Source organism: Pan troglodytes, chromosome 4 (assembly GCF_028858775.2).
Source record: "Pan troglodytes isolate AG18354 chromosome 4, NHGRI_mPanTro3-v2.0_pri, whole genome shotgun sequence".
Taxonomy (NCBI): domain Eukaryota; kingdom Metazoa; phylum Chordata; class Mammalia; order Primates; family Hominidae; genus Pan; species Pan troglodytes.
The window spans coordinates 111769457-111796946 of record NC_072402.2 but is presented as its reverse complement, the minus strand read 5'-3'; the positions used below and the strand labels follow the sequence as shown (position 1 = coordinate 111796946).

Genomic DNA, 27490 nt, shown 5'->3' with positions numbered 1-27490 from the left:
GCTTAACTTGATCCTGATTATATTTTATATCCCACTAGTAGAATAACTGATGTCTATTTTTTCATGACTTATAATGCTATATTATATTTGTTGCTTGCCTGCTTATGTTTTTGAATGACTAACTTTGGATTCAAAGTTTTTATTAGAATACATTCAAAATTCTGCTAGATTGTCTGAATTGCAAAAATCATTAAAAGTCTCTTTCTCTGGATTGATGAAGCAGAAACAAACTTAACTTTATTTTTAATAGAAAATTTCCTTGATTTTACCCAGGAAATTTGTGAGTCAATGCCTCTGTATAGGTTTTTACAAAGACTGTTAGGAATTAGGGTATACTTGAGGCTCGGGGTAGTGGAAAGAAGCAATATACTTGGGTCATTAAAAGCAAGTCCTAACCCAAATCTCCCGCACCACAAAGGGAACTTCCAACTCAATTTCCAACTGAATATGGTTGATAGACACATACAAAAAAAATGATGACACATTCTTTCTTGCTAATAATTGTTGTAAATACCCCATCTGCACATGATATCAGCAGGTGCTCTGCAGGCAGAGGTAATCGAATATGATGTATCAAGTTTAGATTCCTGATTTGGAATACTAAACCTCTGGCAATATGATCTAATTCTACATTTTCTTGCCTCATTTTCTGCCTCCTTCTACCTACCTACATCTCATCCATAACAGAAACAAAACCAGTCTCCAAATATTCCTCTAAGCCTTATTCTTCAGGCTGTCCCCTATGAGACATATAGCCATCTCCACTTTTAGCAGCTGTAACAACTCAAACTACTTTCTCTTCTATGAAATCCCACCCCCATAGGAACTGATTTATCCTTCTGCTCCAGTTTCAGAGAAGGTTCCACTTCTGGTGCCCTGCTGATCATCTGTCTTCATCAGGGCTCAGAGCGTGAGAGAAGGATCCTGGATGGTACCTTCCCTTCTGATATTCCTGGTGCCATACTCGATGATGACACAAGACAGGTGCTGAATAAACATCAAATCCCTGAATTAGTGATGTAAACAGGAAATCAAGCCAAGAAACAAAGCTCCCTAGTTTATGTGTCAGCAGGACAAGAATGAGACAGCCTCTCATTCTCAATTTTCCATCAAGGTCATTGCTTTGTTGGTCATATGTGTTCTGTATTCTAATTTGCCTTAAATCACTGATGCAAGTCTCAATTTGGATTTCCTAATTTAAAACGACACCCTCAAGGTACTTTTCATTATTTTTAAATCCATTTTAATCATTTTAATACCCATCAGAAGCTTGAAATTGAAATGTTATGACTAGACCTCCCTGATTTTTCTGCACTACATTTGCACAATGGATAGTCTCCTCAGATCTGCAACATAACTGTACTGATCGTTTTCCTCAAGTAATATTTTTACAGCATTATTAAACCAATAACATAAATCAAAGACTATGCCCAGAAAGAAAAGCTTGGGAATATTTCAAAAATACACCTAAGACAAATACATTTGTCTAACTAAATAAAGTCTCTCCTGGTCTGTTTTCAATTGCACAAAGAGGGCAGGTGAGAAGGAGAAGAGCAAGTCTTCACCACCCCCCTTCTCTGATCCTCTGCCACAATGAGGCTTTCCCCTAGATGGGACAGAGAAATGTTCTCCAATTTTCAAACACCTGCTTTATCTGTGCCTCAGTGTAACTGCTCTAATGCTCTTGGGGCCTTCTGCAAAGCACAGTTCTGTACTCCTCCCTCAGGCAGTTCCAGTTCCCTACTTGTCCACAATTCCCCAAATGATGCTAGTGACAATTATAATATCATACTGAAGTGTGAAAGGAGGAAGGGAATGCTTCAAAAGGGCCATCTACCACCTGATTAGAATGTGCAGAAGAGAGAAGAGCTGCAGCCCCTCAAGACCCAGGGCAGTGTCCTTTACCTTTTGAAACTAGTATGTGAGCACCCAGTGTTGTCAGGTGTCCCATATCCTGTATACCCCACTGCCCCTACACTATGCCCCTACTAGAGGGCCTCACAATATAGGATCCAGAGACCCTAGGCATCTCTGTGCCCTACTGACCCACACTTCCACATGTGGTCTTGGTAACGCTGGAGTGGTTTTGGGGTTCCCCCTAGTGTGCTCCCTATGCAGTATGTGAGCTAATGCAGACCCCCACTGATACTGGTGTAAGTTTCCACTGAATGTCCCATTCCAACTGCTTACAACTCTGTTGGCTGGGAGAAGAGAATGCTTAGGTCTCCAAGTGTTGCAGAGCCTGCCAAGTGATAACTCCATCTCCACAGCACTTCTCAAATGAAACCGCCATTGAAATAGAGGGATACAAATGTAAAAGGGAAAATGGGCACCTTTTTACCATTACATTCAAATTATTTTCTAAGGGTAATTCAACATACATTAGGCTTTTCATTTATCACTATTAAAAAGTTCTTGGCCGGGCGCGGTGGCTCATGCCTGTAATCCCATCACTTTGGGAGGCCGAGGTGGGTGGATCACCTGAGGTTGGGAGTTCAAGACCATCCTGGCTAACACGGTGAAACCCCGTCTCTACTAAAAATACAAAAAATTAGCCAGGCATGTTGGCACGTGCCTGTACTCCCAGCTACTTAGGAGGCTGAGGCAGGAGAATCGCTTGAACCTGGGAGGCGGAGGTTGCAGTGAGCCGAGATCGCACCACTGCACTCCAGCCTGGGTGACACAATGAGACACCGTCTCTCAAAAAATAGAAAAATAAAAAATAAAAAAGTTCTTTAAAAACCTACCTTCTTCTTTTGGAAAATCTTATGTGACTTAGGAAAAACAAAACTGATTTAAATGAAATGGAAATAAGAGCTATATTTGGAGTGAGGAGATTCTGTTCTGATCCCAGATCTGACACTCATATCATGGGATTTGGCCAGTGACATAAGTTTTTTGTGTAAGGATCCTTTTATAAAATGAAGAGTTGAAATACATGATGTTTAAGGCCCCTCTGGCTCTCAAATCACATCTATTCTCTTTTTGTTATTATTCCTCTTTCTACTCACTCCACAAACATCTCTCTCATTCTATCCTTACGGCATAGCAGAGATCCCAAAATGAGTTGGATTATACATCACAGTGTGGGGATCTCTGGTAGATACCAAGAAGGCTGTCATCTCTAGTACCAGCAGCAGCACACCTGCCCCTTTGGGCATCAACTACAAAAGATACCATTAGCACAGGAACTCTGAGCCAAAGAGGAGGAGGGTAGGTGAGGCATGGAGGCCAAGAGTATTACACCTCAGAGAGTATCCACAATATCCAACTGGGACTTCAAGAAATATTGAGGAGGAATTTAAGGAAGAGCGGAATTCCTGCACAGCAGTATCAGGGCATATTAGTTATTGCTGCTTAACAAACTATTAGTAGTGGTGCATAACAAACTATTCTAAATCTAGTGAATACACACTTAAAACAACTATTTGGCTCACAATTTAGCCTGGGAACAACTAGGTGTTTCTTTGTTGGTCTCACAAGGGCTCAATCACACATCTGTGATGAGCTAAGTGGCTCTGCTTCTGGCTGCTGGGTGGGCCAGGTATTCTTTCATCATCCAATAGGCTGGTCCAGGCTTCTCAACATAGAAGTAGCAGCATGGGTCTGCAGCATAGCAAAAGACAAGCCCCAATGTGCAAGCACTTTTCGAGACTGTTTGAGACATATTTGTTAATGCCCCCTTAGCTAAAAAGCAAGTCACCTGGTCAAACCAGATTCAAGGAATAAGGACATGGGCCCTACCTCTTGATAATAGGATTTATAATGGCCCATTGTGAGTATACAAATGGAAGGGTGGGAAGGATTTGTGGCCAACTTTACAATGTACTATATAGAGAAATACATATTTTTGCTTGCCAATATGACATTTTTATTTCCAGGTTCAATTGCCAAGTAAATAAGGTGAATTTAGTCCTGCATTTTACACAGCAGCATATTTTACAGTAAAATTTCAATGAGAAATGAAATTTGTGAGTCTTCAGATCAAAGAGAAATTGGAAATTTTTTAGCAAATTATCAGCCTAATTTAACCTTTCAGATTCCTTCCAAAGTTATACATAGAAATGCTAATTTAGGGAATTCCTCAGATGATTTGCTTCTGCATCTTTTGTATTATTCTTGCCCTGCCAAAACCCAACCTTCTGTGCTGTTCCTCCTGCCTTCAGCCAAGTCACTCAATGACACCTTAAAGAAACTCATGAGTAATCACAGCCAGCTTAAATGTTTATATCTCTGAAATACCATTTCTTCCAGTCTCCAATCTGTGTTTGGCAATTAAACTGAGCTTTATGCCAGATTCATTCACCAATCATTCACATAATACACATTTCTTACAAATTAACTGGCTCCTGGGCATAGTGCTAAGGGGTATGGATATCACAGGGATGGGAAGGAAGAAGGGAAGAAGGGAATGAACCTGCCTTCTTGTGTCTGGTGGCTCAGCAGGATGTACACCCATAACTTTTACAAGAAATGCAGTTCCAGAACTTCAACTCACTTTCAAAACTAAAGTGAATTGTGCACTTTTAAACAACTTCCCTTGGATCACTTTTAATTTTCATAGAGCCTGACTCCTCTGAAGAAGGTTTAAAAGTGACTGACTTTCTTCTTTCTATTGTTAAATTGTCACTAAGTTATTTTTAATTCTGACAATGTCTTCAAGCTCTTTCTAAGGATATTAATCTCTCTGGGCAGTTGGAAAAAATTCTAAGTCAATTTCCTCTTAGCCAGAACCAGCCTCTCACTTAGGTAACACTTCAAAGGAAGCTTGCTTCACCACACAGGGTTGGAGCAGAGTGGAGGGGCTGAACACAGGTCAGTCTCATTGCCCCTAGTGCTTTTCTTTAAAAATCCACAAAAGCTGGTCCTGAATAAATCTGAAATGAGCAAGGTCCACTATTGGCAGTGATTAATCTGTTCTTTCGAGCATTCTTCTTGGTGTTTTCCTCTACTTTGCCTGCATAAGTGAGGGGGATTTTGTTGTTGTTTAATAACAACTCATGGTATTTGTCTCCTTGTGGAAGAATTCATTTTAACAAGCTACCTTAAAGATCTTCCCTCTTTCTCTCTGGCGCGTGCACACACACACACACACACACACATGCAAACATAGCCTTTAAAATTCATAAGAAATTAGTTCTACCGATGGTGATGGGTAACAAGAGAGATACTTTGGTAGAGCATACCTACTCTCAAGATAGATCCCATCAACATAGATGCCCAGAGCAAGAGAATTTTACCTAGTCTGAATAATCAGTTTAAAGTGCCTTTCTTAGATCCTCACAGAAAACAAAAATAGTGTTTTCATAATAAGAAGAGAGAATAAAACCAGGGCAGTAAGTCAACATGCCAGGAAAAAAATCTGAAAGTTGTAGATATTAGAGCTGTTCCATCTTGAGAAACTTGAAGGGAAAAACAATACCTAGCACCCAGACATATTAAATGAAACCGTATGTCACTGTGTACAAAACTGAGGGAACCATATTTTGTCTATTTTTTAGTTGTTTACTAAAGCAAGTTTTAAGTGTAGTTTATTCTCCATTACTTGAGGTAGATATTCAATATTGTTCTCTTCTGTCCTGAAATTGCTTTATTTGTAAGTAGCATTCAATTTACTTCAAAAATTATTGAACATCTGCTGTGGATCAGGCACTATACTAGGCAATGGGAACACAACAATGAACTGAGCTTAGGACCAGCTCTCAAAGTCTCAAGGACAAATGTAAGTAGTGAATGGTCTTAAATGTGATGTTAAGCTGACATGTGTATTTATTTTCTAGAGAAGAGACTGTGGGGATGAGGAGAGGAGGAGGTAAGCATAGGCAGAAACCATAGATTTAGGCATCATTCAGGCCTGAAGAACTGTAAATGATATGACTCTTCTGAATTCACACTGAACCAGGTTCTAAAAAGATTATTACAACAATAAGCTATAATAGCAAAAATATGAACAAGGAGCCATCAATAAAGTCCACGCTAATTGAACATTGGGATAAGGTCTAGTATACAGATTTAGAGGAAAAGAGTGAATACATCAATAGGACAGCCATGTAAGAAGTTACTCAAAAGTAAAGAAATTTTAAAAATGAATTATGAACAATGCAATCAAGCTACTTAAAGACATCCCACAGGATTATCTGTGGGTCGGCATCAGAGGGAATGCTATACTCCTCAGTCTAAATCTCTAGGGCGCAACTGATGGGAATATTCCAGTGAGACCAATGTCACCCAGGACACAAAACAGAAGAACACAAAGATGATAACACTGACTAAGGGAGAAGAGAAGTTATGACAACAATCTTTGATTTCACATAACAAATACGGCATATCAGAGCCAATCCATATAAACTATAACAAAAGTTGTCTCCTGTTCATGAATGACCAGAGAAAAATCACTTAGAGTAATCCATAGTCACTATGTATTACCTATGCATAAAATGGCAGGTAAGAGATAAAAATAGATGTTATTAGCATATAATTAATTTAACATGTTTATAGTACTTTTAAGCAAAAGAAAAGTGTTACTTTTAAAAACCTTACAATATTCACTTGTTAATATTCATAGCTACCTTATAAAGTAGATACTGTTACCTCCATGTTACAAATGAATAAACTGAGGCACAGAGAAATCCACAGAAATTCCCAAGTCCAAAAGGCCAGTTAGTGGTAGATCCAGGATTGGAACCCAAGCGGTTTAGTTGCAAAGTCCCTGTGCTTTATCACTGTGCATTCTACCTCACGTGCTGTCTTAGTCTGTTCTGTGTTGCTATAACAGAATACTACAGACTAGGTAATTTATAATGGACAGAAATTTATTTGCCTCACAGTTCTGGAAGCTGGGAAGTTCAAGAGCATTAAAAGTAATACTTTTACTTTGCTTAAAAGTACTACAAACATGTTAAATTAATTATATGCTAATAACACCTATTTTTATCTCTTACCTGCCATTTTATGCATAGCTAATGCATAGTGACTATGGATTACTATGCTCTTGGACTTCCCAGGGTCTGGCAGGGGTCTTTGCACTGCATCATCAAGGTGGAAGGGCAAAAGAGGGTGAGGGTGAACAAGCAAGAAGGGATCGAGATTACTTTTTTTTTTTTTCAGATGGAGTTTTACTCTTGTTGCCCAGGCTGGAGTGCAATGGCGTGATCTTGGCTCTGCCTCCTGGGTTCAAGCAATTCTTCTGCCTCAGCCTCCCAAATAGCTGGGACTACAGGCATGCGCCACCATGCCCGGCTAATTTTATATTTTTAGTATAGACGTGGTTTCTCCATGTTGGTCAGGCTGGTCTTGAACTCCTGACCTCAGGTGATCTACCCACCTTGGCCTCCCAAAGTGCTGGGATTTCAGGCATGAGGCACCACGCCCAGCCTTGACCTTGCTTTTATAACCAACCCATGCTCACAATAACTAATCCACTCCCACAACAATAACATCAGTCCAAGCATTAAAGCAGCACCTACATGACCTAATCATCTTTTATGAGGCCCCACCTCCCAACACTGTTGCATTGGCAAATAAGTTTGCAACGCGTGAACTTTGGGGGACACATTCAAACCACAGCACATGGTCCCTTATCAGTGTGAATATGAGAAGAACTTAGTGGTATCCTTTGTGTACCGCCCATAAAAGATACTGTAATGAAAAAAGAGAATTGCAATAATGTAAATATCACCCCCTATTGAGAGAGCTTTCCATATCCAGTACCATGTATACATTCATTCACTTTTTTCCTAAAATGTGATACATATATTCTGTACATATGAAGATTTTAGGTGATATATCAATGAACTTTTATTTGATTTTAATGTATGTGGCAGATGATATTGTATATCAACTCAACTGTTATTTCAGTCCCCTTGTAGTTGCCTTCCTTTACTATAGAGGTTGGAAATGCAAACAGGACTCCCTGGAATCTCCTGCATCTATGGTACAAGTATGTGACCTAAGTTTTTTCAAACAGGCATGTCTTCACAAAATTTCAAAACAATGTAATCTGACAGCCAAGAGTGGGAGTTCAGATTTTCTCACAAGGGTTAGGAGGTGAAGGCCCTTCTGAGGCAGCTGTGATGGGGCTACCATGTTGCTGCTACTCAAGCTCTGTGGTTTAGGGAATTTTCCTGGCTGTGTGCTTCTCACCTGCCACAGCTCCGGCATTATTGCACCCAAGCCTGATTCTCTGGACCTTTCAGAAATTACAGCCATTATATAACATCCTTTAATAAAAATTCTTCCTTATTTAATTAGCCAGAGTAGATTGTACTGTTGGCAACTAATTATCTTTATTTAGATAATGTATTTTCACATGCATACATACGTATATGGCTAGCATATCAAACCCTATGATTTCACAAAAATCATGCTTTACATGAAGCTAATATTAAAAAGTAGTCAATTTAAAGAATACTATTCAGGTAATATATGAATATGTTGAAAATTGTGAAGAAGTAAGTGAATGACTGGAATCTTAAAAATGGCATTAATTCCTCAAACTCCTGAGTAAGAAAAAAGTATAATTTCCACAATTCTACATATAAATACACTGAAGTTTAGACAGGTCTGGTAACCTGCCCACCTTTACACACTAGGAAGCATTCAGACCTGTCTCAGTCAGTGTCACATATGTGTAGTACCACACTCCCTTGTAATTATAATTCACAAATAAAATTGATAAAATATTAGGGCTTAAACCTTTGTCTCCATGTGTTTGATTAGTTCATGTCAGTCCTGAGAATACTGATAATCACTGAGGGCACTGGCAAAACACACATTTCTGGACCTGCAAAACAAGAACAAGCTCCCGCTCTGTGAGGGGTTCACCAACTTCACTGGTGGGGGCCTTGCCTGACAGCTAACTAGTCTCTGGAAGAGACAGCCCAGGAAGCTTTTTCAGAGATGTGTGGACTAGCTCTTGAAGGAATAATGGGCATTAATGCGATGGAGGAAAACAAAGATAAAGAATAGCTCAGGTAAAGGCATGGCTCATTGGAAAAATATTAAGTAATGAAGTGTAGCTGAAACATCAAAAACATGCTAGTTGGGCAGTGAAAGAACGCTGGGGAGCAGCAGGGGTCCTGCCCCCTCCTGGGGAGTTAGGACTGAAGCCAGGGACATATGCCTCAGAGAGGAGGAACTGGCAAGACTGGCAGAGAAACCAGTTAAGAGACAATTACTTTAGTCCAGGGATGAGATAGTCGAGACAGTTGCTCTCAACTATCAGAGCAAGACAAGATAGGGGAAAAGGAATGGTCGTGCACACTGTTAAGATAAAAGATTGAATCAGATTGCTTTTCCACACATTTCAGCAGTAACATAGTGAAAATAAAAGGTATCTGGATGCGATGTAAAATGTTTGAGCTGTCTTCCCAGAAATGAATGCATATAAGAAAAGTGAGATATATTCATATATTATACCTTCAGTAATTCTACAGATAGTCAGTGCAGTTGTAATAAAATGTCCTCTTACCTGTATCCTTGCATTCCCATAAACAGCTGGGACATGCATTATCACCGGCACTCCCTTTGTTCCATCTCTAACCTTTAGCTGAGATTAACTAAGGAAGAGATGACAGTTGTGTTGGGATCGGGATCATTGTGGTGGGCAGAGGAGAATTAGGTGGCCGTGCTTGATGCTGAGAGTAGTCCACAGCCAAAGGCATTTTAAGACCTGTAGAGGCAGGACTGGAAAATCATAGGTAGTCAACTGGCCTTTCAGAACAAGCTTTATTAACTTTGAGATTTTCGTCCTATACCTGGAAAAAGATATTGCTGGTGATAGATGTGGACAGTCTGGAAACCCACAGTAATTTAGAGAAAAGGAAAATAAGGTTACCTTATAATCTTATTAGCAAGAAAAAAAAATATCCTGAGCCCCAAATGGTTTAAAAGGCTTAGAAATCTATAGTTGAAGGCTTAAAGCCTTCAACAGTATTTACTAAAAAAACTGGAGATGTTGCTGGCACAAGTGCCTTTGAGAGGGAAAAATCATTAGTTCTCCATTACCATAAAAAAATGAGAGGCAAAAGGATGCATGCTATTTTTTTTCTGATGGAGGGTGGTAGTGAACACAATACCAGGAAAGCAAGACTAAGTCAGGCAGGGAAGGAGAGCAAACATAAGGAGTAAGTAAGTGAGCCGGCAATCGCTTCCCCAAAGCCAGGGCTGGCTGCTCAGTCTTCTTAGGCCATCACCAGGTACACTGTACAAACTCCTACATCTTGGCATCATCTATAGTTGGAAGAAGAAAAGCAAGCAATTGGCAGGGTGCGGTGGCTCACGCCTGTAATCCCAGCACATTGGGAGGCCGAGGCTGGCAGATCACTTGGGATCAGGAGTTCGAGGCCAGCCTGTACAACGTAGTGAAACCCCGTCTCTACTAAAAATACAAAAATTAGCCAGGCGTGGCTGGCAGGCACTTGTAATCCCAGCTACTCAGGAGGCTGAGGCAGGAGAATCGCTTGAATCTGGATGGTGGAGGTTCCAGTGAGCTGAGATCCCACCACTGCACTCCAGCCTGGGCAACAGAAAAAGACTCCATCAAAAGAAAAGAAAAAGAAAAAGAAAAAGGAAAAGAAAGGAAAAGAGAGAAAAGAGAAAAGCAAAAGCAAAGAAAAGCAAGCAATTTGAACACTGTCTCTTCCTCTCCTATCTTTCCTTGGTCAATGTCTACTCCATGATGCATTAAGTTCACTACACTGTGAATTATTTTCCCTGGACCCTCTGGGAAGCACTGGGAGAGGCAGAGCTTCTGCAGCAGAGACAGGAGCAGGTGCAGAAGTCACCTTATCAGTGAGTGCTATGTGTGAGGACTCTGAAATGTATGCCCCAGAACATGAGAGCAGCCTGAGCTTTTTACCCATGGAAACAGTATAAACTGTCACTTGGGCAGCTGTGGCTGTGAATGTGAGGCCAAGGTGTAGACAGGGCTAAGCTGATCTGAAATAGTGAATAAACAGGGGCTGGTACCACTACAGAACATGTGTGGCCATAAAATTTGTATGTGGCCATACATTTTCAATTAACTCCAAATTTCTTCCATACCTTAGAGGCTCAAAGTTGAATTTCTGCCCAAATCTGTTTTCTAAACAGGGCAAATGAGTTTATGTAATATTCAGAAATTTATTTAATAATTCTGTTCCAAGGACTATTGACCTCTAAACTTGAGGCTAAGAATATCTGTTATAGAAAAGTATTTGTTAGAATATTTGGTGTAGAAATTAATTTTTTCACTTAAACTTGTAAACTACTCTAGTTATAGGAGGTTAAATGCACTTACCAGTCTTGTGGTAATTAATCATCAACCATGACTTCTGCGACTTTGTTATAATATTCCCTTATTGGGAACATATCTAAAAGCCTCCCTCCTGGAAAAATTAGTTGTTAGTAAAATAAACAGGTGATTCCTTCTATTTTATTTTAAAGTAAACATCTCATTCTTCCATACTGCTAAAAAAACTTCATATAATATGTCTGATTAATGATCTGAGCGGGTAAAACTCTATATATGTATGAATGGGAAATTTTAGAATAGTCATTAATATTATGCAAGTGGAGACTAACAATATAGAGAGTTGTTCTCAAATTAAATTGGAGCAAATAAAACAGAAATCAAATTCTATTGACAGTACACACAGACCCCTGTGGGAGGAGGGGGGTATGAATACACACACACCAAAGATAAAACAAATCATCACAAATTTATGGATGCTTTTGCCTAATCCCTCACATATTTCCATTCCTTCCAAATTTTCTATATTTATATTAATTTCTAATCAGAAAGTTATAATTTTATAATTCTGACTAGAATCTTAAAAGGAATAAAAATACCAAATTTAGCTATGATAGGTATTTAAAAACAAAATATTTAATAATTTAAACAGAAATTGAATCACTTATATCCCATTAGATTAAAGATGCACAGACAAAGGGATTTGGTTTGCTTAAAGAAATTATCTCATACTACAGAGACAAAACCAGGAAAGCTTATTGAAAATGTAGCTTCATTTCATCAATTTCAACTTAGCCAGTCTGGGGTGAGACCAGAAATCTGCATTTTATCAGGTTGCCAGGTGATTTCAGTGCAGCTGGTTGGAGCCACACTTAGATAAATTCTGGTCAAAAGGGAAGCTCAAAGCATTCACACTTCAGAGACTCTCCTCCATATGCCATCTAGGAACAGTATTACTCTGGCCCAAAAAATCCCAATTATCTGGTCCCTGTGGCAGATCCTACTGTGGACAATGACACTGTCTTCTCTTTTTTCTGATCCATTTTCATTTAGCACATTTCTTATGACTGGTTTTCCTTGTGGTTTACCTAAGTGGGGAAAATGAATTGTTCTGTCAACACTGGCAGCTGAAGTTGTTTGAATGTCCTTACTGTGAAATAATAAATTGATATTCAGTTTATATATCAGTCTCCCTGAGCTCAGTTATGTGAGTCTAATCCCTGAAACTTGGGTCCATTTACAGATAGTCATGTGAGATCTCAAAACTTGAATCGTAGCCAGGCGCGGTGGCTCACGCCTGTAATCCCAGCACTTTGGGAGGCCAAAGTGGGCAGATCACAAGGTCAAGAGATTGAGACCATCCTGGCCAACATGATGAAACCCCATCTCTACTAAAACACACAAAAATTAGCTAGGCGTGGTGGCGTGCGCCTGTAGTCCAGCTACTTGGGAGACTGAGGCAGCAGAATCGCTTGAACCCAGGAGGCAGAGGTTGCAGTGAGCCGAGATCACCCCACTGCACTCCAGCCTGGCGACAGAGACAGAGCGACATTTCATCTCAAAAAAAAAAAGAAAAGAAAGAAAAACACTTGAATCTTTCAGCTGGAAGCTACTGAGCCCCTTTCCCACAGTAGTGTGTATCCGTTGTTACTGCCATCCCGGCATTCTTTCACGTTTTTCTGATACAGCATTTTTAATCCCCCCAAGGGAATTGCTCTTAGATTCCTCCCAAATCTGCAAATGACAACTTACTCTAGGCCTGTCCATTTAAACTCAATCCTAGGGTTTTGCCTAAAGTAAAACTATGCCAAGAGGTAAAGCTTGTATCTGTTGATTTTTATCATGGAGCCACAAGAGCAAAATGTGCCTAAGAACAAAGCCATCATAAACAAAAGAAAGACAAAGAGATGGGGATAAAATTAGAGACAGAGAAAGAGAGAAAGTTCTTTATGACACCATTGCTTAAATCCTGAATACATCTGGTCCTATCCCATGGCCTTTGTGCTACACGAGCTAACCCAAGTTGATTGCTGAGAAACCAATGCAAACAACTTTTTTCCAGAAAGATTAAGCTCTGAACAGGAAACCTTCCAATATGTTAAATAGACTTTTGATTATCTTAAATTATGACTCCTACAGTCAGGTTCGGACTGGATTGCAAAATGTAATGATAGTCATATAAAGCCACTGATATTTAGGAACCACCCAGTCTCATGAAATAACTAAACATGGCATAATGTTTATACAACCAAAATTGTTTTCCCCATTGGAAAAAAAAAAAACCTGCATGGGAGAATAGCTAAAAGCTCTTAGCAACAACTCACTGGTATCTTGCTTCTTTTTGGAAGATATAAAGCATGCACACTCCACTCTATACCAGGAAAGACTTGGCTCTGTGAAATAGTAAAATAAGAACCAAATCCTTGGAGCTGCAGATGAAAGCAGAGCTTTCATCTACTACTTATCACTTTTGCAAATGTCCACGGAAAGTGTTTAGTTTGGTGTGATTATCAGAAGGGAAAACACCAGTCAAGACTAATATTGCATTTATGTTGATACTAAGCATATGGCTGAGATTCTCTCAGCCTTAGAATGTAGCCTATAAAAGCAGTATCAAAATAAGGCACACCTACAGTGTTTCAGCAAAAACCAAAAAATAAATTTAAAGCACACAAAAAAATCATTCACCTCAGAATTCCTCAACTTCTTTTCTGTGTCTCTTGGTAAGCACCTCATGTACACATAGGTGCCCTTCCACTTTTGCACTTGGGTAAAACAACATATTGTGTGGCATGGTGCCTGGATTTCCAAGTAGCCACTGAGAAGCCAGATGTGGAGTTAGCTTCCCATGGGGTAAAACTTCATCAATAGGAAATGAAACAGGAGAGAGCTAGAAAGCTAAGTTCCTCTTTTGTCTTCTCTCCTATGAACTACTCCAAGGGATAGTTCCTCTTCGCAATCCAAATATCAAGTGCATACACTATGTCACTCTACAAATGACACTGGTAGAGGTGACGCTACAAGTGACACCACTCACTTGTAGTGTGACATAGTGTATCCATCCCAGCTTGTTATTTAACAGTAGCCAGTGTGGGAATACATGGTATCACATCACATCAAATTTTATCTTGTCTTGTTCATCCTGATTCTCTGGGGTTGAACAGCCCCACAAAAACTAATAGCACCCTAAGCATTGTGCCTTGGGCTCTGATCTCTGGATGATACAAGGGAAAGACTGTTGAAGCTACCATATCTTTGTTCACTATCACTAATAATTTTATTAATGAAATTAATAACAATGTTTCCCTTCTAATATATAGTAACACAGGGTTAGTTTGGCTTTCCACTTTGAGCTGAAGATGATAAAACATTCCTTGTTTATACAGGACCTTTCAAAATGCCCCCTTTATATTACACCAGGAAGTGCAAGGAATCCACTTGTGTTTCAGTGATATATTGTTCCATAACATGCTACCCAAAGCTAAATGACCTAAGTCAATAATGGAGAAAGACCTTTCCTGCATAGTTCTGCTCTTGGTAGCATTGGCTGGGGTCACTCGCCGGGTTAGATTTAGCTACTGACTGGGCTGGGATAGAAGGTCTAAGAGAGCTTCCCTCACACATCTGATGTCTCAATGCTGCCTCACGTGGTGGCTATCCCCACAAGGCTAGCTGGAGCTTCCTCACAGCACTGTGGACTTTGAATGGTTCTCCCTCTAGCATGGAGCCTAGGAGGACACAAAAACCACCATCCTCTTAAGGCCTGGGCTCAGAAGCCTCAGAATGTCACTTTCACTGAGTTTTATTGTTCAAAGCAAATCACAAAGGCAGCAGGACCCAAAGGGATGGGAAATAAACCCTACCTCTTGATGAGATGAACAGTGTGTCTGCACAAAGTGAGAGGCACTAGTAGCTGCCATCTTTGGAGACTATGTACCATGGGGGTTCCTAAATGTGTCTACCTGTTAGAATCATCTGGGGATCTTTTTAAAACTATAAGCATCCAGGCCACTCCCCAAACAAATTAATTCACAATCTCTGGGAGTAGAACACAAGCATTTCCTTAAGCTCTCCAGGTGATTCCAATCTGCGGACAAGTCTGGGAATCCCTGATCCACCATAAGTTGTGAGAAAAGAGATTTAGAAAAACTGAAGGCTCTAGCTGGCATTGCCTCTGTTACATGTGGTTACCTGTCATTTCACAGTATGCTCAATGGCTTGTCTTAAAACACACCAGGAGTTTAAAAGTTAGACTATACACCAATAACTTTAAATTACATTAAAGCTGCCATAGTAAACTAGCTTAGTATGCCTTTTAGGGTGACCAACTTTCCAGTTTGTCTGGGACTGAGTGGTTTCCTAGGACACAAGACTTTCAGTGCTAAAATCAGGATGGTCTGGGTTAAACTGGTGCAGCTGGTCAGCCTAGCATTGCCTTATCTCCCTCTGGTGGACTAGTCATGTTCTGATGAATTTTATTTCTGAAATGCAGTTCCATTATCCTCACCTGAGTCTTCTCAAAATTAGCTATCTAGGCCAGTGCTGCCTGAAGTATGTTCCACAGACTTGCAGCATCAGCATCACCTGGGAGCCTTTGTTAGAAATGGAAATTTGGAGGGGGGATGGTTCTCTAGACACTGAGTCAGAATCTCTGGGAGTGGGACCCAGAAATCTGTGTTTTGAAAACCATGAATTTAAGAAGCACTGATCTGGGCTGCCATGCTTTCATCTTCCTCTGTCTCTACTATCCCACATATGGCAAAATCATATTTCTGTATTGCAACAGGCATATAAAAAGCATAGCAGGACGAGTCAATCAATGCTGACTGGCCAGAGATGCCCTGTCAAAGAGCAGCCTCAGCTGCAGACACATACATGATAATCATCATCTGGGGCTTAGTTTTTGTCAGTCATTTGTCTGAGGGGCTGCATGAAACTTTTTTACATCCACAGTAGGGGCTAGAGTGTGGAATGAGGGAGGAGCTGAGCACAGCTGCCTGTAGTTGCTAAGGCCTGTCTCTTTCAGGACACACTAAAACTGTCAATACAAGTGAGCAAATTTTTCTCTGACATGGAAAGAAAAAACTCTTCCTTAAAGTTAAGCAGAAAATCAAGCTTTATCTTTGACTGTATGCTTGATTTTTACTGGGAATTTATAGCAAAAATCATTCAGGTTTCAGTAATTTGGAAATCATGCTCTTTTGAATTAGCTTGGAATGAAGTTTACCTAAGTGCAATGAAGAGTTCTGTCTAGCAAATTAGTATCCTAACATTTTAACTGCCTTAAAAGAAAAACAGGGTTTTTTTAAGGACTTACCTGTTTATATTCAATGGATGTTAATAACTACATGTGAGGTCTTATACATGAAAGAAGAGACTAATGCAAAACACTTTTTAAGTATAATAACGCATGAATTGGAAGTAAAACAAAGATATTTATTAAAACACACACACCGTAATTGGGACTTTTTGCTAATTCAGACTGTTCTCCCTGCATATAGGACAAATTTCTTACTAGGATTTCTTCACCAGTCAATTAACATGTAACTTGATCCCTAGTACACTGAAGCAAATGAAAATTAAAAGGCCCTCTTCAAAACTCACTTTTGATAAATTTTGGCTCTTATTTCTCATGTGTTTCGCAAACCTCATATTTAAAGTCGAAGAAAATGATCAGTAAACCTATTTTTCTCCTACATAAGACAATATAATCAAAGTTATTGTGGTAACAGATCTGTGGAGGTAGGGTGCTCTTTCAGTACTTCTGAACCACTACAGCCAAAATCATCCTCTTGCTGCACTGCAGGTCTGGCAGGAGGTCTTTGCGCTGCCCTGCCCAGATATTCTGTGGGCAGCAGAAATACTTACTGTAATAATATCTTACACAAAGATAAAAACACAGAAGTAGATTAGGTAAATACATGTTGTTCTGGGCAACAAACTCATTTTCCCACATTATAATTACGTGACAAGTCTGTGAAGTTTACTTTCCTTGACTAAATTTTACAAAAAAAAAAAAAAGAACCCATATATCTTAAATAAATAACCATAAGCAAATTTTAATCAATGATGTATTCTGTATGAGAAGATGTCTAAATATTTGATAAATGACCAATTACAGTTGGTCATCTCTGGGGAAATGTAAATAAGTCATTCAGTTTTTAAGGAGGATAAAGTGATTCCTGTATTTTTTCTCTAGTCAAGAAAAACATCCAGTTGACTGGACAAGCTTCGTAAAACTGTGCTATCTGAAGGTTCTTCTACCAGATCCTCCACTTCCCAGTTGCACAGGCATAGACAATCAACCTAATGTCTATCACCAATCCCTCTTCCCAGGGAAACCATCATGATCCTCACCTGGGCTTTGCCTCCAGGCCAGTGCTAAAATTGAGTCCCAGAGATCAGAATGGTTGCACAAACCCACCTGAATGCAAGAGTTGTCCATGTATCTACAGAGAACAAAGGTCCCAACAGGGAAGCTAAACTTGGCCATCAAAACCCAAGCAATGAACTCACAGAATCAAACCCCACGCCCACAAAGGTGGCAAACTAGATCCCTGAGTGGGAACAGTGTACAAAGGGCTGGAAGGACAAATCATGGCAGTGTCCTGCATGAGACACTTTTGCCTTCGTTATAGAGGCATCTGCTCAATGGAGTCTTAGATTTCATTTATAAAATGGGTGTAGTATCTCTACCTATCTCATAAAGTTGTGAAAATCAAATGAAATAATTAAAAGTAAACATTATTTGTAAACTGTAAATATATGTGCAAATACAAGGGACCATGATATTACTATATTCACACCATTCTTCTCAGCAGTAGTGGGGGTGGGGAGGTAGCGTCTTGGAGTTGGGGTACTAGGAGTGATCCCATGAATGTGTATTTGCAATTGTCTGTTTATTTTTCTGTCCCCCCGGCCAATAACTAGACCGTGATTTCCTTGAAAGCAGAGACTGTGTCTTAGTCATCATTGCATCCCCATTTGCATAGTAAGACATTCAATCACTGTTTATGGAATGTTGAATGAATAAATTCTGAATCCTCACTATTATTCAGACTCCCAGCTGCCCATGAATTATGTGCAATGGAATACTATGTAGCATAATGTGAGAAATGGAACAGCAAATGCCCAAGTGCCCAGGAATAGTTCCCCATCTGCCTAAAATGGCTACTACTCCACTGCCAGAGCACTGGCCCTACTGAGTAAGGAGGCTGAATTCTCAGAATTAGAAGCATTACTTGAAGTTGGTCAACAAAGACAGCATTGACAATTAAATGGCTTGGAAAATAATAATAGCTGAATTTCCACTGTGCCCTTCTTACATGCCAGGCACTACACTAGAAACTTCACATCCTTATCTTATTTAAAACTCACAACTACACTATACAGTAGGTTTTGTTATTATCCACATTTTACAGATAAATAAATAGTCTCTAAGAGATTGTGACCTAACCAAGCCACATATGGTAGAGCCAGAATGGAACTGCAGGTCTATTATATCCCAAAGCCTACATTGTTAAGCAATGCCATACTCAGCTGTCTGAGGAAAGGGAGGTCCTTGTAACTTTATCATTAGTGAGAATGGGATGGTCTCATCTTGATCACCTCAAAGCCAAGCAAAAAAAATTCTTCATTTTCCCTCACTCCCTTCCTTCCTTCCTTGCACCCTTTCACAATTGCTGCTCACACATCGTATGTCAGGCACTGTGCCAGGCACTAAGGTACACCAGTAAATAAGGGACATAAGGGATCCATTTGAGGAAAGAACAGAGATAAGTAAAGAGATGTGAACTGCAACGAGAGGGTGGAGGCTGACAAAATAAGTGTCCCCCAAGGGCATGGGATGTGGTGGCATGGGAGAACCATGCCAAGCCCAAATGTAGCAGGGCAGGGCCAGCTGCCCAATCCCAGTACCAAGAGGGCATTGCAGAGGTATTGGAAACCCATATGCAGGCTAAGTGCTGCATACTCATAGCAGTGTGATGGGATGTGATATTTGGTATGGGAATGCCTTAGCAACCATTTTCTAAATGAGATTTCACAAAGGACAACACACAGCCTGAGGTACTGTGGGGCTAGGGCTGTTAGGGAGTGTTTCGGCCAGTGCCGAGCTAATTACCTGGTGACTGTCAAAAATGTCTGCAATACACTGGCCTTTAAACCAAATCTCATGGCTCCACTTGTACCAACAGCCTGATCCTTTCATTCACCCACTTCAGTCCTATCTTCTCTCAATGATTTCACTGTCTCCCATCACCCATGAGGTCAGCCATATTCTTAGTTGTGACCCTGTTTCTGGCTCAACACTCTTTCCTCTTCCTTGTTTGACCTTCAGGGGCTCTCCTGGCCATCCTGCGTCTTCACTGTCTAGTCCCTGCCATTTCTGGCTTCTCAGAGTAGCTCTGGGGTCTCGTAAAGGGCTAGCACTACCATTAGACTTGCCTCAGCCCAAAGAGGGATTGAAAACAACACAGCCTCAGCCTTCAGACACCAGCAGCATCAGAAACCTGGGCTAGTTACCCACCTTCCCTTTGTTTATGCATCCTTCTGTCATCTATTCAACAAATATTTACTGATAACCTATTATTCCTTATACTTTGCTAGGGGAAAAAACACATAATTTCTCTGCCCCAAAGGAATTCACAATCTGACAATGACAACTAAGTAGAGAACTTGAGCTATATCACCTATATGCTCATACTTCCCACATTTATGACTCTTGCCCTAAAATCTCCCTCAAGCTTCATACTCATGTCTCACTATCTGACATTTGTACTTGGCTGTATGATAGCATTTTAAAAATAATATGATATGTCCAAAATATGATTTCTTTGAATGTGAATCTTCCCTGCTCTTTCTCTTCTTTGTACACAGCACCACTATCCTTGCAGTTAAATAAAAATCCAGGAATTTCTTTTGTTTCCTCTCTTTCCCTTAATAACCCTTATATCTAATCCATCACCCAAACCTTGTCCATTCTGCCCTCAATTGTGTCCTGAATCTATCCACTTCTCCTCAAGTCTATGCCCACCACCCAGATGCACCAACAGGCTATTGCTGGCCTACAGAGCTCTCTGTGCAATCTGAAAAATATGCCCTTCCTCCAGGCTTTCACAGCCTGGCACTGGGACATTTCCTGGCAAGAGGAACATGGGCTGAATTTCAGCGACTTGACCCCCCGAGCTGGTCTCCTGTGCAGTAAGTAACCTGCAGAAACACAGTCACGTCCTGCCATCAGCTTCTCTCCTCTACCATTGCAGAGGCCTCCCAAATGCCCCTCCAATAGTCCAGTCTCCACGCAGCTCCACAATGGTCTTTTAAAATCTTAAACCCAATCACATCTCTTCACTGCTTAAAACTTTTCCACCCTTTACCTTGACCTGCAAAGCCCTGCAGGATCTGGTCCCAGTCCACCTCTCTAATCTGCTGACCCACTGCGTCACTCTAGGCTGCTTTTCTCTTCCTTAAAAACATCAAACTTCTTTCTCCTGGTAGAGCCCTCCCCCTGACAAAAGTGTCTGCATTCCTTTCTTTCCTGTTTCCACTTAGGACCACAGTACATAGAACTGAGTTCATCTTAATACGTGGTCCACCATACACTCTCATCATTAGCCCATGCATGCCCTGTCATACTTTGTTATTTACTCGTTATTTTTAATAACGTAACAAGCATACCTGGCCTTACCAGCCAAAACTCAATTGTGACCTGCCAAAACACAGTCACTGACTTGCCTCTAACTAACCGTATGGTGCCTCTGTTTCTCCTCCATCTGAGGTAACCATAATCACAAAATCACAAATTTCATATTCATCATTCTCTTGCTTTCCCATTTATATAACGTTATTGCATACATACACACACACACACACACACACACACCCCTACCTAGCTGGGTTTTTATTTTAGTAGTTTTTAATATTATGCTATTATTGAGCTTGTATTCATCACTAGCTCAAGATGCCAGGCCTTGGTGGTCCCTCCAGGTTTTCATTATTGGAAACCAGGCTGTTAAGCATATTCACGTGCATGTCTTCTGTCGAACATGTAAAAAGTTTCTCACAGGTATAAACCTAAAAGCAAGTTGAACTGTTTGTTCACACATGTTCAAATGTTCAAATTAGGATATAATATCAAACTGTTTTCCAAAGTCATTGTACGATTCATACTCCCATCAGCAATGTTTGAACATCCTTTGGACCCACATCTTCTTCAACCACTTGATATTGCCAAACTTTTTAATTTGGGGCCAACCAAATGCATATAAAAGAATATCTCAATGTGGACTTAATTTGCATTTCCATGATTACTAAAGGTAACAACCATCACTTCATACATTCATTGGCTATTTGTCTTTCTTCTCAGTTCTTCAGGGTCTCAGTCTGAATGTCACTACCACCAAGAGAACTTCCCTGTCCACTCACCATATGAAGGTAACCAGTCTAGCACATTACTCTGTTCTCTTTTCTTTATAGTATCTACCACTACCTGAAATTATATAGTTTGTTTATTGATACATAGTCTGTCTCCCTCAACTGAAATACAAGCTCCAAGGATCTTGGTTGCCTTGTCCACTGTTGCATCTCCTAGCACAGCACCTGGCACAGAGGGAATGGATGAATATGTGAGTGACAGAGATATGTAATGTATGAAGAGCTCTGTTCTAGACTCAGATGCTGAGCTTCAATCTCGGTTCCCCCACTTACTAACTGTATGATTATGAATAAATTACTTAATCATCTGTTTCTGAGTTACCCCATCTGTAAAAAAGACATAATAGTAGTCCTTACTCTGTGGGGTAGTTATGAGGTTTAAATGAGTTAGTATTTGTAAAGTTCTTAGAACAATACCACAAACACAGCAGGTGTTCAATGAATGTGTTATTAGTATTATTTATGTGTGATTTTTGTTTTAACTACCCATGGCTTGAGGGCATAAAGGCACCAAACCAGCCTGAACCTAGTGAGTTTCCTCCTTCCTGCAAGCTCTGCATCCCCTGGTCTTGCAGATGCGCATTCCCACACCCTAGAGAAAGAAGTAGAGGAGGTAGGACAAAGTTCTTGGGGCAATTTATTTTCTAGAAAACAGTCTGGTCACTCCCAACTTGAAGAAGTTGAACAGCAGCACAGAGTAGGTGCTCAACAAAACCAAATCAATAACTCATAAACCATCAATCCATATACCCTATAACCTCAGCATTACACAGAAAAATCACAACCTTCTGCCCTCTCTCCCTTCATTTGGTTCATATTTTCATAGACAGGAAAAAGAAGTTCGAAAGAGGGATGGCAAAATAAATAAAAGATTGGAAAAGGAAAAGAGGAGAGCCGAGAAAGAGGACAAGGGGGGAAGGATGGAAGATGGAAGGGAGGATAGGGAACTTCAGGTCGCGCTGTGGCATGGCCTCTAGTGCAGAACTCTCAAATGCTGAATATAGCCTAAGGGAGTCACCCACCCAGGAGAATGTTTCTTTTTAAGGTATGAGTGGGTGCTGGAGAAAAGTAAGCAAGAGGGAGGGGAGGAGTGAAAGCCCAGGCAAACTTCACTTTAGTATCCTCCCTAGGGGAGTTTGGTCCCCATTAAATCTGTGGCCCTAGTCAATGTCACCTTAGTCGCGACCTTACCTCGTTCTGCAACCAGGAGTCCCGCTCCATTTGAAGCTCAAATTTGCCTCAAAGCGGTAAATGCGGCCTTGGTGAAATGCGCCAGTGGACAAAGCTGAAGATCGAGTCCACTGAGAATTCCGGCAGGTTCACCGGGAGAAACTGTTTCCATCTGAGAAGAATCAGGAGTCCTAGCCAGAACCATCTGCCTCTCGGGCGTCAAATTCCGTGCCTGCTTGCGGCCCGGGAGAGCGCCCCCGGCTCCCCAGCTTCGGGGAGCAGAGAGCCGGCCGGAGAGCTCCGGGGCGCGGGCGCGGGCGAGTCAGGCCCCCGCTGCCCACTCGCTGCTGATTGGGGTCCAACTTTGGGGCGCCCAGCTCCCACCTGGCTGCCCCTGCTTCGGTACTGACTGTGCTAAATATTGAACCGAATCCCAGGCGCCCCGCCGGGACTGGGGACTCCCTCCTTCTTGAGTCCTTGGCTGGCAGGAGCGAGTCCTGCAGGCGGGGGCCCGAAGGCTCAGGGTATCGCCGACCTTGAGGCTACCGAGGGGTGTGCATGCGCCAAAAATAAACGCGCGCGCGCACACACACACCGTTTCCATTTGATACTTCCCTCCCCAAGAAAGTAACAGTCCTTAAGCAGCATGCGGCACTGGGGAGGGAACGCCGCTCAAGGGTGAAAACCAACATGATTCCCAAAACCAAATTTGGGGATGATTTTAATTTTAGGTTTGGATTTAAGCCTATCGAAGGTTAAAAAAAAAGATATGGAACAAATTCCATCGTGTGTGTGTATTCTAAGGCCGAATTTCGGGTGTTAACCGGAGGGAGCTGCAGAGGAAAGACAGGGAGGGAGAGAAATCGCAGACTATGTATTGTTCCAGTACAAGGTTAGAAACGTGCCTTGATTCCCATTTCCAGCGTGGTCTCCATCACGCCCTCCCCGGCTGCCGCAGGAGCTGCCCGGCGTCGCACGAGTTAAGGCCGCGCGCCCGCCAGCCGGCTTCCCCCGGCGTAGAAAGCGCCTTTTCTACGCCGCGGCGGCGGAGGGGAGAGCCGGGAATCTCCCGCCCGCTCCCCTCAGGAGGGCGCTTCCCTCCCCGCTCTATTTATAGCTCCACTTCCAGCTGCTGCAGGGAACTCACCAGCCGCGCCGAGCATTTTGAGCTCTCCAAGAGCCTTCCAGACAAGGGATTTTCATAAATTCTGTGAATGGCAGAAATGTCTCCAGCCTTCTGGATTTTGATTGCCACTGTTCAGTCTGTCTTTCATATATTCCATTTCCAAGTTGAAAAAACAAAAACGGGCGCCAAGAAGATTTTGAGACAAGAGGTGAATGCCGGCCGGCTGTTTGTTATGCAGGGGACCCCTTGTTATCACATGCCCGAAAGAAGAAAAACAATCCTCCATGGATTCACTGGCTTCAGGCTCATTTCATATTTTATGCAACACTCAACCTGTCCAAGGTTTTGCCTGTCAGCCATATGGCAAAAAGAGGTACGAAGCAAATTTAAGATCCATGAAAAATCATATCCTCTGCCATCTGATTACCTTCTTACGGAGGGGTCTCAGGGCTGGCTGTTTGCATAAAAAGCACAGTTGGGTGGTCTCTGCATCAAACCCTCCACCAACCCCCCAAAGACAACAGGCTAGTTATGTGCCACTTATGGGTTCCCGGCCCCTGTAGATCCTGGTGACACAGGAAAAAAGCAAATTCTGTTGCCTGGAGTGTTAAATGGAACACACTGTACCAGTCTGGAAGGTTCTAAACTGATACCTTGCTCCCAAGCCCCTTCTTCCAATTACTCCTTCCTGAAACAGTATTGAGCCTCTGTGATTTGCAAAGCCCCCATAGGCGCTCTGGGAGCTACAGAGGAACAAACAGCATCTGCCCTGGCAGCATTTAGCTAACACACTGCTCTAATAACTGTGGAAGGAAGCTTGCACAGCACCAAAGGAGCACTCAGGGAGGTCTGAATGGTGGTGCTAAGCCACCCACCTCTGCCCCTCCTTCCCTATCCTCTCCTTTCAAGTCTCCAAGTTTTCCTTTTAGGGTTGATTCCAATATAGTGAGAAGTTATTTATTTAACTGCGTTTAATCGGAATGATCCTAGAATGGGACTTCCAATTAACGGAACTTTCTAGTAATCTATGAGCTAAGTAGAAACCCCTTCTGGTTTAGTTCCTTGCTGTTGAAGCACTTTGCCCTTGTATTCACTTTCCTGCTCTAGTAAAGAGAGAGTACTGAACATGCCTTTTCAGGGACCAGCCAGGCGCTAGGAGTGCATCAAGGAGATGCCCATGTCCTGAGTTCATCCCGGCTGTTTATGTGATCTTGTTCAATTTACTTTACTGTCTGTGCTTCAATTCCTTATCTATCAAATGTGAATAATAGTAACATCACAACAACATGACCTCAATTCTTTTAAATAGCCCCAGAACCTTTGAAATAAACCTGTGCTGGCAGCTGTGCTTGCTTACAGAAACCAAGGGCAGGCTGACCGCCAGTAACCACGAATGAGCCAAATGAAAAGATAAGAACTGAGCTCATCAGTGCTACCCCTACCTGAATATTCCCTTCACTACCATTATAAAATCTCTGCAGGGGATGGAGGTGGGGGAGGAGATGCACTTTGCTAGGCACACACAGGGTCCAGTGCAAAAGAAAGAAGACTACACACACTCCACTTCTCCCTCGAAGGCCCCGCATCTTTCCGGAAATGCTTGCCCGCAGTCTCCACCTTCATGGCCTAAGAGATCTTAAAAGTCCCCCTTCACCACATCCCCTAGGAAGGTGCTTTGAGCTTGAGCTGCCCTTCTCCATTCCTTGATCAACAAATAAAGTTTTTGCTCTACTTCACGCAAACCGGTCTTGTTCTATTGGTGTTAACAGCACCGGGACGGAAAAGGACCCACTGGTGTCAAATGACCCCCCTTAAGGGCCTGTGACAGTAATAGTAAGTACCACATGGCTTTCTTGTGAAATTAAAGGCAGTAATCTACATAAATCACTTTGAGTAGTGCCTGGCCTGTGGTAAAGCTCAGTAAATATTAAATGTTATTACTGCACAAATATGAGCAGTTGATTTGGTTGAATTTGTACAAAGGGATATGTAATAAAATCTGTTTTATCTGTGTAAATCCATGCTATAAATTAGTTTCCTTTTCATTGTATTAAAGGAGATTCCCCAAGTCATTCCATGTATATAAGGGAGGGCCCTGGCCATCGACCCTGCATTTTCTTCTTGCAGTGAAAAAAAACAGCTCCTGGAAAGGCCTTTAAAAAGTCTTGCTGCTAATCCATATAAAACACACTCTGACACCCAGGGTGAAGAATCACACGCCTACACTGGTTCACTGCTGTCCTGAGGAAAACACTTTCATATATGAAAAGTTCTTTAAACATAAAAACACTCCATGAAGTTTTCCAAAGGACTATGAAGGGCAAGTATTTCTAGTTAGCTGAAAACTCAAAGCTCAGTACAGGTTTGTGCAGTGTCTTATTTCTCCTAAAAAATTAGACTCCAGAAGGTAGGAACTGGGTTCTATAAATAGTAATACTCTGGCAGAGAGGCCTGGTTATCTTCTCCAAGATCCATATTCACCTTCTTTAGAAGAAAACCCTTGATGTTTAGCCTTGCTCCCAGGTGTGGTTATGTTACTAAGTTCAGGCTAATGAGCTATAAAAGTGTCATGTGGAAGATTCCAAGAAACCTCTCCAAAGATACTGGCTGTGGTGGGTTTTTACTGTGTCAACTTGACTAAATTAGAATGATACATACCAGAATTATGTTCCCCATATGGTTCTGAGCTAGCATGGGCCACAAAAGAAATTTACACAATCTTGGATGGTAGAGGCAAAGCAGCAGCCATGTTTATGCTAGGAGGGCTGGTGTAGAGTCAGGTGCTGTTACAGCTCATGGACCTTATCACAGATCTACTGGCTCACCTTGTCAGTTTGAGATAGAGGCCAGGTTTGCAGCAACTCCTGCTGAATCTCCTCCTTTAGCTTCTCCAAATCCTGGACAAGGTACATGTTAGCTCTGTGACCAATAGCAGTAACTTCCCATACAGGTCACCAGCATCACCAAAGTTGGAGGCTTGGAGGTAGAGATTGATGCAGGTTCTACTTTGTCTTTGTCCTCATGGGTTCCAGGGTTTCATTATTCTCTCTCATATCATGTCTATATCACTTAGGGTTTCACCAGAGAAACAACGAGGAGGGGGCACACACATACAGTTATCTCTCAGTACCCATGAGGGATTGGTTCCAGGATGCCCCCAGGATACAAAAGTCCACCGATGCTCAAGTCCCTTATAAAAAATGGAGTAACATTTGCATATAACCTATGCACATTCTTCTGTATACTTTAAATAATACCTAGATTACTCATAATACCTAATACGATGCAAATGCTATGTAAATAGTTGTTATACTGTGTTGTTTAGGGAATAATGACAAGAAATAAAAGTCTGTATATGTTCAGTAGATACAACCATTCATTTTTTCCCAAAATTCAGATATAGAGGGCTAACTGGGTATATATATCTGTATATCTGCTTATGTGCTTGTCGGGGTTGGTGAGGCAAGTCTGGTATCTGTAGGGCAGGCTGTCAGGAAAGCTAGACTGGGACTCTCAGGCATGAGCTGAAG

The 27490-nt window shown here is 41.5% G+C and overlaps 1 protein-coding gene across 1 annotated transcript in view; it reads right to left on the bottom strand.

Moving 5' to 3' along the window:
- Positions 1-23128, bottom strand: part of KCNN2 (potassium calcium-activated channel subfamily N member 2) — a 442874-nt gene extending 419746 nt beyond the window's left edge. The window contains exon 1 of the mRNA XM_063810585.1: positions 22856-23128. The gene's annotated coding sequence lies outside the window, so the exon portion shown is untranslated. The remainder of the gene's footprint in view (positions 1-22855) is intronic.
- Positions 23129-27490: the final 4362 nt, after the last annotated feature.